Source organism: Mobula birostris, chromosome 10 (assembly GCF_030028105.1).
Source record: "Mobula birostris isolate sMobBir1 chromosome 10, sMobBir1.hap1, whole genome shotgun sequence".
Lineage (NCBI taxonomy): Eukaryota > Metazoa > Chordata > Chondrichthyes > Myliobatiformes > Myliobatidae > Mobula > Mobula birostris.
This window is the reverse complement of record NC_092379.1, coordinates 32,142,575-32,157,075: the sequence shown is the minus strand read 5'-3', so window position 1 is coordinate 32,157,075 and position 14,501 is coordinate 32,142,575.

Sequence of the window (14,501 nt, the reverse complement as noted above, 5' to 3'; positions counted from 1 at the left end):
AGACTATTTACTTTGTCTGTGTTTTTCTTTGCATAGTACTGTGTTTGTCAACATGGCGCGGAGAGCGAGTTTGTAAATCTGGAGGGAGGAAAGAATGTTGGGAATGGCGAGGGCGGAGCGCCGTGGGAAGGGTGTGGGACAGGTGGCAGAGAAGGAGTGTCGGGGGGAGGGGTGGGTGTGGGTTGCAGACGCACCCATCTCTGAGACACCAGGCAAGGCCAGTTGGTTTATTGATCATTACAGAATGTCTCTGGTGCTTCCCACTTCGTCCCCTCTCCCTTCCCCTTTTGCCAACCATGATTCCCCTCTCCCTGCCCCCTTCCCACTCTCAGTCCATAAAGGAGACCCATATCAGAATCAGGTTATCATCACTCACATATGTCATGACATATTGTTTTTTTTTGTGGCAGAGTACAGTGCAATACATCAAAAAGCTACAGTACTGTGCAAAAGTCTTAGACACATTAGCACTATGTATACCCAAGACTTTTGTACAGTACTGTATACATGGATTTACAAGCAAGCTTTGATTTTATAAACCTCTATAAAGTCACTCTTCCGCTTCCTATTCTCCAGGAGAAAAGGTCCCAGCCTATGCAGCCTCAACTTATAAATCTGGGCCATCCCAACCCGGTAACATCCTTTTAAATCTCTTTTGCCCCCTCTATAGTTTAAGTGGGAGGGAGTTTAGAAGGGGTTTCCAGAGCCTGAGGCCCAGACAACAGCATAAGTGGTGTTGGGGATCGGGATGTGGAAGAGGCCAGAGCGGGAGGGAACTTGGCTTTGGGGAGTTCCAGACACGGTGAAGAGGGAGGGACGATGATCGCAGACTGAGTTTGCTCTGAATCCTCTGCTTTGTTGCAGCCCCTGGCTCCATTCCAGTGCACTCACAGCTCTACTCCCTCCTTCCTTCCAGGAAGCCAGCCTTGGTCCCAAGAAAGTGAGAGATCCCCTCTGCACTCCTCAAACTTTTAGTGTAGGGGAAGAGTCCCTCTTTAATGATTAGGGAGGGGAAATTGTCCCTTTCAACAGGCTGCAGTGAGTGCACACAGGGCCTCATTCAAAAAGTTACCTCAAACACCCAGCACAATGTGTGAAAACTGTTTTAGCTTTAATTAGCCGCCTTAGTTTTTTTTCTCTTTGTGAAGTGGCATTAATTTGAAGCGTTTCATGCAGCGATGGCACAAGTCAAGTAGCTCTCTGTAAGTGGGGTAACATGCCAGCCTGGCCTCATTGCCATGGTAACCAGGCCCTGCTATGAGCACTCTCTGCCCTATCGATCTCCAAACTAAACACATTTCATTGATTTATCTGATGCACTTTGCAGAGCCCCGGATGACAGCTGAGCCTCCCTGGGGCGTTTTGCCTGAATCTGGGCCACTGAGAGGGGAGCCCATGAGCATGGTGACCAGCAAGGGTATGTGCCCTCATGGCAAATGAGTTGCTTACAAAGAGCTGTTGTTGAATCAGAATCCAGTGGATTATCACGGATATATGGTGTGAAATTTGTTGTTTCGTGGCAGCAGTATAGTGTAACATAAAAAGTTACTACATGTTAGAAAAATAAATAAATATTGCAAAAGAGGAATGATGGGGTCAGAGACCGTTCAGATATCTGATGGCAGAGGGATAAAAGCTGTTCCCAAAACAGTGAGTGTATGCCCTCAACCTCCTGTACCTCCTCCACGATGGTAGCAACTAGAGGAGGGCATATTCCAGATAGTGAGGCATGCCACCTCTTGAAGATCTCGTTGATGGTGTTGAGGGTGTGCCCTCGATGGAGCTAGATGAGTCTACAATCTCTGTCAATCCTGTGGACTGGAGCCTCCGTACCAGAGGATGATGCAGCCAGTCAGAATGTTCTCCATTGTACCCCTGTGATATTCCAAATCTCCTCAAACTTCTAATGAACGGTGCTGGGGCACTGGTGAACAGATCGTCAAAGGCTGAGCACTGTTGAGCATGTCTACATGAAGCCTTGTTGCAGCATCCATCATCAGGGACTCCCCACCACCAAGAACATGGTCTCTCCTCACTGCTGCCATCCTCAGAAAGGTACAGGAGCCTCAGGACCCGCACCACCAGGTTCAGGAACAGTTGTTACCCCTCAACCATCAGGCTTTTGAACCAAAGGGGATAACTTATCTCAACTTCACTTGCTCCATCATGGACATGTTTCTACAACCTATGGACTCTCTTTCATGGACTCTTTATCTCATGTTCTTGATATTTACTGCTTATTTATTTATTATTATGATCTTTTTGTATGTTCAGTTTGTTTTCTTTGCACACTGGTTGAATGCCCAAGTTGGTGCAGTCTTTCATTGATTCTATTACGGATTTATTGAGTATGTCCGTAAAAAAATTAATCTCAGGGTTGTATACAGTGAAATATATGTATTTGATAATACCTTTACTTTGAAATTTGAAAGTTGTCCTGAGCGCCCAGATGTAGCTCAACTTCCTCCACCTGGAAAGATTGTCTTTCAGTTGAGATCTGAAACCAAGTCTCTGTCTCGGGCAGATGCTCTGGATAGAGTGGAAAGTCTAGGACCTCAGAATAAAGCTACTTTTAGAACAGAGTTGAGGAATTTCTTTAGCCAGGGGGCAGTGAGTCTGTGGAGTTCATTGCCAGAGGGGACAATGGAGGCCAAGTCATTGGGTATATTTAAAGCAGAGGTTGATGAGTTTTTGGTTATTCAGGGTATCAAAGGATATGGGAATTATAAAGATTACCAGGTGATAATAATCATAAAGTAAAAAAAAACAAAAATGACTGGCTACCAGAAAGACATGTTCGATTGCACAACAGATAACTGGTTGTTGTATATAGAGACAATTGAGCAGTATCTTAAAGCAAATGAAATGGCCAATGAGAAGTGAGTGCCAGTTTTGCTGAATGCATTGCGTTTAAATTTGTTTAGCAGTTTGACCGCTCCAACAAAACCAGCTGAAATGAGCTTTGCTGATATTGTGAAAGTAATGCAGGAACGTTTAGAACTGAAGCCATTGTTGATTGCAGAGCACTTTAGGTTTCATAAGTGGAATCAAAAGGAAGGGAGTCCATTTCAGTGTAGGTGGTTGAATTGAAGAAGCTGCCTGAGAGTTGTCAGTTCAATGATGGGCTTAATGATGCATTGTTTGGTTTCTGGTTTCTTGCAAAAAAGCATTCAAAAACAGCTCCTAACTGAAGCCTGCAGATATCTAACTGAAAACTTATACTGGAGAAAAGATAAGTCCCGGGGGAATGACATTTGTAAAAGTGAAATACAACCAAAAAGCCATTTTGAGCTGTATTTGTTTAAAACAGGAGCACCAGCATTGTGGGGGTGTGTTTGGCTGAGAGGACTACAACTTGATTGGAGACCCATCCACCATTTGCATGCCACATCCCCCGCAATAGACGGATGCGAATTAAGAGAGATACTGGATGATGCCACAGCAGTGTTCGAGGGTGGCATTGGAAAACTCAAGCATATCAAGGGTACAGTATTGTTAAACGAAAATGCTGCATCCAAGTTTGCAAAGCCTATCCAGTTCTTTATACCATCTGTGATAAAGTAGCCAGTGAGATAGATCACGTGGAGGCTGAATTAATTCTTTCCAAGGTTGAGTTGAGCCTCTGGCCAATGGCAGTAGTCCCAGAAACCAAGATGAATGGGTCTGTCAAGATTTGCAGTGATTTTAAAGTCACCATCAATCCAGCACTGAAAATAGTTGAATACCCTCTGTCTAGGGTAGAGAATATCTTTGCAAACCATTCTGGAGGGAAGCACTTCAGCAAAGTGTATAGCTGAGGCCTGCCTACAGATGGAGATGGAAGAAGAGTCCAAAATGTTTCTCACCATAAACACTCACAAATGCCTTTCTCACTATAATAGGTTTAGTTTGGAGAAGCATCTGCACCTGCACTCTGGCAGAAAGCTCTGGGCCAACCGTTGTAAGGCTACCCAGGCACTCAGTGGTACTTGGATGATATCATTGTTACCAGTGAGGATGACAAGGAACATCTCCCAATCTCAAGACAGTGTCAAAAAGATTAGAAGATTATGGGCTCATAGCATGGTGCAACAATTGTGAATTCTTTAAACCAAGCATCACTTATTGTAGTCACACCATTGATGCACAAGGATCACACAAGTGTGCTGAGAAAATTCAAGTAGTGGTGGATGCCCCAAGGCCAAGGACATGTGGCAATTGCTATCCTTTTCAGGATTTGTCAACTATCATCACAGATTCCTGCCAAACCTGGCTACTGTGTTCCACCCCATGAACTCATTACTACAGATCAGGAAAAAGTAGCGATGGGCAAAGCAGTGTGAGGCGGCTTTCAAGCAGGTAAAGGAAATGGTGATGACACATTATGATTCACGTCATCCAGTGAAGCTTGCCTGTGATGTCTCATGCTATGGTACAGGTGCAGTCGTGTCACATTTGCAGTGAGGCAAGCAAATGCCCTACAGCCTTTGCATCACCTTGTCTTGCCACTGCAGAGAAAAATTATGCACAGATTGAGTCGGGTTTGGGGTGTAAAACGTTTCAGCCAGTACTTGTATGGGAGAGAGTTTATCCTCATTACTGATCAGCAACAACAAGTGTCCATTTGCAATCCACAAAAGGGTATACACGAATTCAGAGATAGGCTCTGTTTCTTAGAGGACACAATTACTAGATCGGATTCAAGACAACTAATCATGAAATGCTGAAGGAGCATCTTGGAGAAAGGAGGGAAAAAAGGTGTCCGGAGCTGTCAGAACCACTTCCTGTAGTCCCAGAGACAATTCCTGCAGCCACCGCAGAGGCTGAGATTGTTTCACAGCCACAAGTTGCACCAATCAAGCAGAGTGATCCCCCTTGTCAGGAAAGTCGTTCTGTCAGAAGAGTAAGAAATCCCCTGGAGCGATTTAATCTTTAGCCCTGAATGGGATCATTTAAAATTTACTATGCTGGGGAAGTTTATGTTGTAGTATATAACTTGAGATGCATTCCATATTAGGTTGAAGTTTATAGCTAAGCAGGGAGATGTGTTGTGTATTTAATATTTCAGTAAATATATTGTTTGATTAAGCATTCTTCATTTAAATAATTCATAATGGGTTATGTGTAAAAGTATATGAATGACATACGTTATCACGCCAACATGTCATATGCAAGCATCTTGTTTAAAGTAAAAACAAAACTAGGACATGCATCTCTCAGGCTCCCTAGTTTTGCTTTTCGATTAGTTTTGTGTTTTGGAGTTTTATCATTGATTATAGGAGCCAATGTACTGAAGTAGCCACAGGCCCTGTCATCTGTCAGATCAACACTGCTGGGCTGAGAGTGGCAGGGGTGAAATGTTGATAACACGTAGTGACTGCATGGGCAGAGAATGCTGCCTTTATTCTGACTGTTTACCATTCAGCACTCGAAGCTAGTGAGAACCCCGGTGTGGGTAGGTGAACAAATTATTCCCCACCTTTCAAGTCATGTGCCCAGATGTGAGGGTCCATGACAGGAGCTGGCCTGGTCTGGATGTGCTGTACTTACCTCAGGAGTTGGACGTTGTGGTGATGCCAGCATGTCCAGTTGCCCCAGAACGGGTAAGGACAGCAGATTTCCTTCCCTGAGGGACATTGCTCAACTAGATAGTTTTTTTTCACCTCAGTTTAAATAGAGGTTGTTCTCTCTCCCACTTTCCCTCTTTCTCTTTGCCTTTCATTCTTTCCCCCTCACTCTTTCTGTTTTTTTCTCTTTTTCTCTCTTTCTCTCCCCTCCCCTCTCTCTCTCCCTCCTCCCTCCTCTCCCCCAAACACTCACTCTCTCTCACTCTCACTCTCTGAAATGGGCATTTTTATGTCCTGTAGGTTTTTTTGACTCCTTAAAGTTTAACATAAAGAGAGGTGACATCATTAAAGTTACAAGATTCTTAACGGATCCAAGGATAGATATGAAGAGGATGTTGCATTTGATTTACTAGTTGGTAACCGAAGGTCACAGTTTCAGTATAAATCAAGGCTCTTCAGGAAAAATGAGGAGGAATTTCTTCACTCTGTGGATGGTGAATCTTTAGAAATCTTGGCAGTGGAAACCTGATCTTTGATTGCAGATTTCAGTAGATTTCTGAACATTTAAGGAAACAAGGGATATGGAAAGGCAAGATGAACATGTTCTGATGATCAGCCATGATGTAGTTATCCAGCACAGAAAATGTACCTTTGGCCCACCTTGCTAATTGATTGGGTGGGTGAGGAGGTGTGTGGTGTGTTGGCCTTCGTTAGTCGAGGGATTGAGCTCAAGAGCCACGAGGTAATGTTGCAGTTCTATAAGACTCTGGTTAGACCACACTTGGAGGATTGCGTTCAGTTCTGGTCCCTTCATTATAGGAAAGATGTGGAAGCTTTGGAGAGGGTGCAGGGTGGAGTTACCAGGGTGCTGTCTGGTGACTTGATAGAGGTATACAAGATGATAAGAGGCCAGACACTTTAACCAAAGTGGAAATGGTTATTACAAGGGGGCATAATTTTAAGGTGATTGGAGGAAAATATAAGGTGGGGTTGTCAGATGTACTTTATACTTATACTTTATTGTCGCCAAACAATTGATACTAGAACGTACAATCATCACAGAGATGTTTGATTCTGCGCTTTCCACTCCCTGGATTACAAATATTAAATATTAAAAATAGTAAAAATTAGTAAATATTAAAAATTTAAATTATAATTCATAAATAGAAAATAGAACAATGAAAAATAAGGCAGTGCATAAAAACCGAGATGCAGGTCCGGATATTTGGAGGGTACGGCCCAGATCCGGGTCAGGATCTGTTCAGCAGTCTTATCACAGTTGGAAAGAAGCTGTTCCCAAATCTGGCCGTACGACTCTTCAAGCTCCTGAGCCTTCTCCCGGAGGGAAGAGGGACAAAAAGTGTGTTGGCTGGGTGAGTCGTGTCCTTGATTATCCTGGCAGCACTGCTCCGACAGCGTGCGGTGTAAAGTGAGTTCAAGGACGGAAGATTGATTTGTGTGATGTGCTGCGCCATGTTCATGATCTTCTGCAGCTTCTTCCAGGCTTGGACAGGACAACTTCCATACCAGGTTGTGATGCTCCCTAGAAGAATGCTTTTTTATGGTGCATCTATAAAAATTCTTGAGGGTTTTAGGGGACAGGTCAAATTTCTTTACAGGTTCTTTGTAGGTTTCTTTACAGAGAGAGTAGTGGGTGTGTGTGGAACACGCTGACGGGGCTGGTGGTTGTGTCAGATACTTTAGCAAATAATCAACTGATGACCTGGATTCTACTTGAATGTTGTGAGAGTCTTTGCCTCCTTGACCCCCATCAAGCTGTGTTATCTAGATTTCAAACATGCCTCAGGTGAAAATTCATTCCTCCAATCCCTCTGACACCCTACCCCTTACCTTAAACCTCTGCCCTCTCACTTTCAAGAGTCAAGATAGTTTAATGTCATTTCCTGAACACAAGTGTAAAGGAGAACAAAGTAATTGTTATTCCAGATCCAATACAGCACACACAAAAAAAAGGATAAATAACACAATGATAATACAGTAATAAAAAACACAACAAATAAATAATGGACAAGATAACTTCCATACATTGATTGCATGTCCATAGTGATACCTGGAACAGGAGTGCCCGCACAGAAGGCCACTGACGGGAGATGACGAAGTGGTGGGGGTTGGGGTATGCAGGGGTGTGTTCGTGGGTGAAGGTGTAGATCAGCCTTACTGCTGGGGAGAGTAACTGTGTTTGAGTGTGCTGGTCTTGATGTGGATACCATGTAGACTTCTCCTGATGGGAGTGGGACGAACAGTCCATGGCCCAGGTGGTTAAGATCCTTCATGATGGTCCTGCCCTTTTCAGGCATCTTTTTGTATATAGGTCCTGGATGGCAGGATGGTGGGTAGTCTGGCACTGGTAATGTGTTGGGCAGGTTTGACTACCTGTTGTAGAGCCTCCCTGTCTTGCCACGGAGTCGTTTCTGCACCACGCAGTGATGCAGCTGGTTTGATGCTCTGTGCTGCGCATCTGCAGAACGACTTGAGTGTGGATTTGTATAGTCCATCTCCCTTCAGCCTCCTGCATGTGTCCTTCCTGGGGACAAGCTTCTGATTCATGCTGAATAGAAAGGCTGGCTCCAGGGCTGGCAAGACAGCGTACCACTTTATTGTGTCAGCCACTGGAAGATCAGGGTTCACTTCCTCCTGCTCGCTATAAGCAGTTCGTACCTTCTCCTCGTAATTACACGGGTTTCCTCTGGGTGCTCTGGTTTCCTCCCACAGTCCAAAGAGGTTCAGGTTCGTAAGCTGTGGGCGTGCTATGTTGGCGCCACAACACTTGTGAGTTGCCCCATGTTTAATCTTCAGACTGTGTTCGTGATTAATGCAAACAACACTGTTGAAAGTATATTCTGATATTAGATGTACATGTGACAAATAGAGCTAATATTTATCTTACATCAAAGTTGCTGGTAAATGCAGCAGACCAGGCAGCATCTATTGGAAGAGTTTCAGTCGATGTTTCAGGCCAAGACCCTTCGTCAGGACTTTACCAGCAACTTTGATGTGTGTTGCTTGAATTTCCAGCATCTGCAGAATTCCTGTTGTTACTAATATTTATCTTTACTCCTTGTATTCTGTTGTCAGCATTGGGACCGGAGGACATGTATTGAAGGCAGTGTTAAAGGTCAAGTAATTGGCCCCAAGGGTTGGTGATATATGTATATATGAGATGTATTTATTTAGCTCTGCTGCCCAAGACTTTTGCACAGTACTGCACAAGGCATTGTTAGTAAGCCTGCTGATGGCACTAAAATAGGTGGTGTCTTTGACAGTGAAGATCTTTCTCAGCATTTACAGAGGGAGCTTGATCAGCTGGATAAATGGGTTGAAGAGATTGATTTATAAAAGTGTGAGGTGTTAAACTCTGGGGAGGAAATTCACAGGGAATGGTCAGACCCTGGGGAGTGTGAGTGAGGAGTGTTTCACAGGGAATGGTCAGACCCTGGGGAGTGTGAGTGAGGAGTGTTTCACAGGGAATGGTCAGACCCTGGGGAGTGTGAGTGAGGAGTGTTTCACAGGGAATGGTCAGACCCTGGGGAGTGTGGGTGAGGAGTGTTTCACAGGGAATGGTCAGACCCTGGGGAGTGTGGGTGAGGAGTGTTTCAAAGGGAATGCTCAGACCCTGGGGAGTGTGAGTGAGGAGTGTTTCACAGGGAATGGTCAGACCCTGGGGAGTGTGGGTGAGGAGTGTTTCAAAGGGAATGGTCAGACCCTGGGGAGTGTGAGTGAGGAATGTTTCACAGGTAATGGTCAGACCCGGGGGAGTGTGGGTGAGGAGTGTTTCACAGGGAATGGTCAGACCCTGGGGAGTGTGGGTGAGGAGTGTTTCACAGGGAATGGTCAGACCCGGGGGACTGTGGGTGAGGAAAGTTTCACAGGGAATGTTCAGACCCTGGGGAGTGTGGGTGAGGAGAGTTTCACAGGGAATGGTCAGACCCTGGGGACTGTGGGTGAGGAGTGTTTCACAGAGAAGGGTCAGACCCTGGGGAGTGTGGGTAGTGAGTGTTTCACAGGGAATGGTCAGACCCTGGGGAGTGTGGGTGAGGAGAGTTTCACAGGGAATGGTCAGACCCTGGGGAGTGTGAGTAGTGAGTGTTTCACAGGGAATGGTCAGACCCTGGGGAGTGTGGGTGAGGAGAGTTTCACGGAATGGTCAGACCCTGGGGAGTCTGGGTGAGGAGTGTTTCACAGGAAATGGTCAGACCCTGGGGAGTGTGGGTGAGGAGTGTTTCACAGAGAATGGTCAGACCCTGGGGAGTGTAGGTAGTGAGTGTTTCACAGGAAATGGTCAGACCTTGGGGAGTGTGGGTGAGGAGAGTTTCACAGGGAATGGTCAGACCCTGGGGAGTGTGGGTAGTGAGTGTTTCACAGAGAATGGTCAGACCCTGGGGAGTGTGGGTGAGGAGAGTTTCACAGGAAATGGTCAGACCCTGGGGAATGTGGGTGAGGAATGTTTCACAGAGAATGGTCAGACCCTGGGAATGTGGGTGAGGAGTTTTTCACAGGGAATGGTCAGACCCTGGGGAGTGTGGGTGAGGAATATTTCACAGAGATTGGTCAAACCCTGCGGAGTGTGGGTGAGGAGAGTTTCACAGGGAATGGTCAGGCCCTGGGGAATGTGGGTGAGGAATGTTTCACAGAGAATGGTCAGACCCTGGAGAGTGTGGGTGAGGAATATTTCACGGAGAATGTTCAGACCCTCGGGAGTGTGGGTAGTGATTGTTTCACAGGGAATGCTCAGACCCTGGGGAGTGTGGGTGAGGTGTGTTTCACAGAGAATGGTCAGACCCTGGAGAGTGTGGGTGAGGAGAGTTTCACAGGGAATGTTCAGACCCTGGGGAGTGTGGGTGAGGAATATTTCACAGGGAATGGTCGGACCCTGGGGAGTGTGGGTGAGGAATATTTCACAGAGATTTGTCAAACCCTGCGGAGTGTGGGTGAGGAGAGTTTCACAGGGAATGGTCAGACCCTGGGGAGTGTGGGTGAGGAGAGTTTCACGGGGAATGGTCAGACCCTGGGGAATGTGGGTGAGGAATGTTTCACAGAGAATGGTCAGACCCTGGGGAGTGTGGGTGAGGAGTTTATCACAGGGAATGGACAGACCCTGGGGAGTGTTGGTGAGTAGTGTTTCACAGGGAATGGTCAGACCCTGGGGAGTATGGGTGAGAAGAGTTCCACAGGGAATGATCAGACCCGGGGGAGTGAATAGTGAGTGTTTCACAGGGAATGGTCACACCCTGGGGAGTGTGGGTAGTGAGTGTTTCACAGAGAATGGTCAGACCCTGGGGAGTGTGGGTGAGGAGTGTTTCACAGGGAATGGTCACACCCTGGGGAGTGTGGGTGAGGAGAGTTTCACAGGGAATGGTCAGACCCTGGGGAGTGTGGGTGAGGAAGGTTTCACAGAGAATGGTCGGACCCTGGGGAGTGTGGGTGAGGAATATTTCACAGGGAATGGTCAGACACTGGGGAGTGTGGGTGAGGAATATTTCACGGAGAATATTCAGACCCTGGGGAGTGTGGGTAGTGATTGTTTCACAGGGAATGGTCACACCCTAGGGAGTGTGGGTGAGGTGTGTTTCAAAGGGAATGGTCAGACCCTGGGGAGTGTGAGTGGTGAGTGTTTCACAGAGAATGGTCAGACCCTGGAGAGTGTGGGTGAGGAGAGTTTCACAGGGAACGGTCAGACCCTGGGGAGTGTGAGTAGTGAGTGTTTCACAGGGAATGGTCAGACCCTGGGGAGTGTGGGTGAGGTGTGTTTCACAGGAAATGGTCAAACCCTGGGGAGTGTGAACAGTGAGTGTTCCACAGGAAATGGTCAGACCCTGGGGAGTGTGCATGAGAAGTGTTTCACAGGAAATGGTCAGACCCTGGGGAGTGTGAGTGAGGAGAGTTTCACAGGGAATGGTCAGACCCTGGGGAGTGTGGGTGAGGAGTGTTTCACAGGGAATGGTCAGACCCTGGGGAGTGTGGGTGAGGAGAGTTTCACAGGGAATGGTCAGACCCTGGGGAGTGTGAGTAGTGAGTGTTTCACAGAGAATGGGCAGACCTTTGGGAGTGTGGGTGAGGAATGTTTCACAGAAAATGGTCAGACCCTGGGAATGTGGGTGAGGAGTTTTTCACAGGGAATGGACAGACCCTGCGGAGTGTTGGTGAGGAATATTTCACAGGGAATGGTCGGACCCTGGGGAGTGTGGGTAGTGAGTTTTTCACAGGGAATGGTCAGACCTTGGGGAGTGTGAGTAGTGAGTTTTTCACAGGGAATGGTCGGACCCTGGGGAGTGTGGGTAGTGAGTTTTTCACAGGGAATGGTCGGACCCTGGGGAGTGTGGGTGAGGAATGTTTCACAGAGAATGGTCAGACCCTGGGGAGTGTGAGTAGTGAGTGTTTCACAGGGAATGGTCAGACCCTGGGGAGTGTGGGTAGTGAGTGTTTCACAGGGAATGGTCAGACCCTGGGGAGTGTGGGTAGTGAGTTTTTCACAGGGAATGCTCAGACCCTGGGGAGTGTGAGTAGTGAGTTTTTCACAGGGAATGGTCGGACCCTGGGCAGTGTGGGTAGTGAGTTTTTCACAGGGAATGGTCGGACCCTGGGGAGTGTGGGTGAGGAATGTTTCACAGAGAATGGTCGGACCCTGGGGAGTGTGAGTAGTGAGTGTTTCACAGGGAATGCTCAAATGAACAGTCAACATTTTGGGCTGAGACCTGACGGATCCTTAGCAGGGCCTTAGTCCAAAAGATTGACTGTTCGTTCATCTCCACAGATGCTGCTAACCTGCTGTGTTCCTCCAGCATTTAGTGTGTGTTTGTCTGGATTTCCAGTGTTTATTGTGTTTAAGCCAATATTTCTTTTTTTTACTCATTGCAGTGTAGGAGACTGAGAGCTTATAGAGGTACATAAGATCATAAGGGTGAATGTGCAGTCTTTTGTCCATGGTAGGGAATCAAGAAGTCAAGGGCATAGGTTTCAGATGAGGGGCAAAATATAATAGAAAACTGAGAGACAACTTTTCTACCCAAAGAGTTGTCTGTAAATGAAATGTGCTGCCGGAGGAGATGGTTCAGCAGATACATTAACAGCATTTGCAAGGCACTGAGACAGGTACATGGATAGAAGCGGTTTAGGACAAGAGCGGTGAACTTTATAGAGAGTGTGTGCCCAATTTGGTAATTATCTTCTTAAAAAAATCCTCGTCTGCCATAGTAAGATTATCATTGATTGATGCATTAGTAACAATAATATGGAATTTTTTAAGGAAAATGGATGTCCTTTTGTTTATTTACGTTTATTCATTGTTAATAGTATTAATGAAAGTATGGCAAAGACATTGAAATAATTATACTTTATACTGTATTGTCACCAAACAATTGATACGAGAACATACAATCATCACAGCGATATGTGATTCTGCGCTTCCCACTCCCTGGATTACAAATCGATAGTAAATATTAAAAATTTAAATTATAAATGATAAATAGAAAATAGAAAAATGGGAAGTAAGGTAGTGCAAAAAAACAGAGAGGCAGGTCCGGAATTTGGAGGGTATGGCCCAGATCCGGGTCAGGATCCGTTCAGCAGTCTTGTCACAGTTGGAAAGAAGCTGTTCCCAAATCTGGCCGTAATTGAAGCAATTACGAAAATTTCTTCAGAAAGTATTAATATTTAAAGAATTGAGGGGCAGCACTGGATGCTACATGCCAATATAGTTTTTGTGCTTGTCATCCTGGGTATGTGAGCAATAGGGACTAGCTTAGATGAGTGAGTGTCTTGGTCAGGATGGGCCAGTTGATGGCTCTGGGCCCATACTCATGGAGTTTAAAAGAACGAGGGGGGATCTTATTGAAACCTATCACATATTGAAAGGCCTAGATGGAGTGGATGTGGAAAGGACTTTTCCTCTAGTTAGTAAGTTTAGGACCAGAAGGCACAGCCTCTGAATAGAAGGACACCCCTTTATAACAGAGATGAGGAGGAATTTCTTTAACCAGAAGGTGGTGAATTTGTGGGATTCTTTGCACCGACGGCTGAGGACATCAAGTTATTGGGTAGATTTAAAGTAGAGATTGTCGGGTTCTTCATCCATAAAGGCATCAAAGGTAATGGAGAAGGCAGGAGGGTGGGGTTGAGATGGACAATAAATTAGCCATGGTGGAAAGGCAAAGTAGAGTCGATGATCCGAATGGCCTAATTCTGCCCTATGTCTCATGGTCTAACAGCTGGGCCAAAAGGCCTGTTTTCATGTTGTATGACTTTTTAACCACGGACGGGGTTGCTATGATCTGAGAGACGCTTCCTGTGAGGGCACAGGAAGGAAATCCAGCATGAACAGTGACGGAGGCTGTGCAGATGTTGAAAGGGAAACCGTGTTTAAGACTGTGAGGGAGGGCTGAAGAGCCAGCATAACTGTTCTAGACCCAGTGGCTTCCTCCGTGCTGTAGGGCTCCATGTTCAAACGATAAAAGACTTATGCAGAAAAGCACCAAGGTCTTTTAGTACATCATAACTGCTAAGATTCCTGCCATTTGCACCAGCAATCAGTGATCAGAGGTCAGTTCACCGCTGCCTGTAAGGAGTTTATCTGTTCTCCCTGTGACCACTTGGGTTTCCTCTGGGTGCTCCAGTTTCCTCCCACATTCCAAGGACTAGCAAGTTAGTAGAATTATAGGGTTACAGAAACAGGCCCTTCGGCCCATCTAGCCCATGCCAAACCATTCAGACTGCCTAGTCTCATCGACCTACACTGGGACAATAATCCACCAAACCCCTCCCAGCTGTGTACTTGTCCAGACTCCTCTTAAACTGAAATCGAAATTGCATGCATTGCTTCTGCTGGCAGCTCATTCCACACTCTCACACAACTCTCTGAGTGAAGTTGTTTCCCTCATGTTCCCCCTAAACATTTCACCTTTCACCCTTAATCCATGACCTCTGGTTTTAGACTCACCA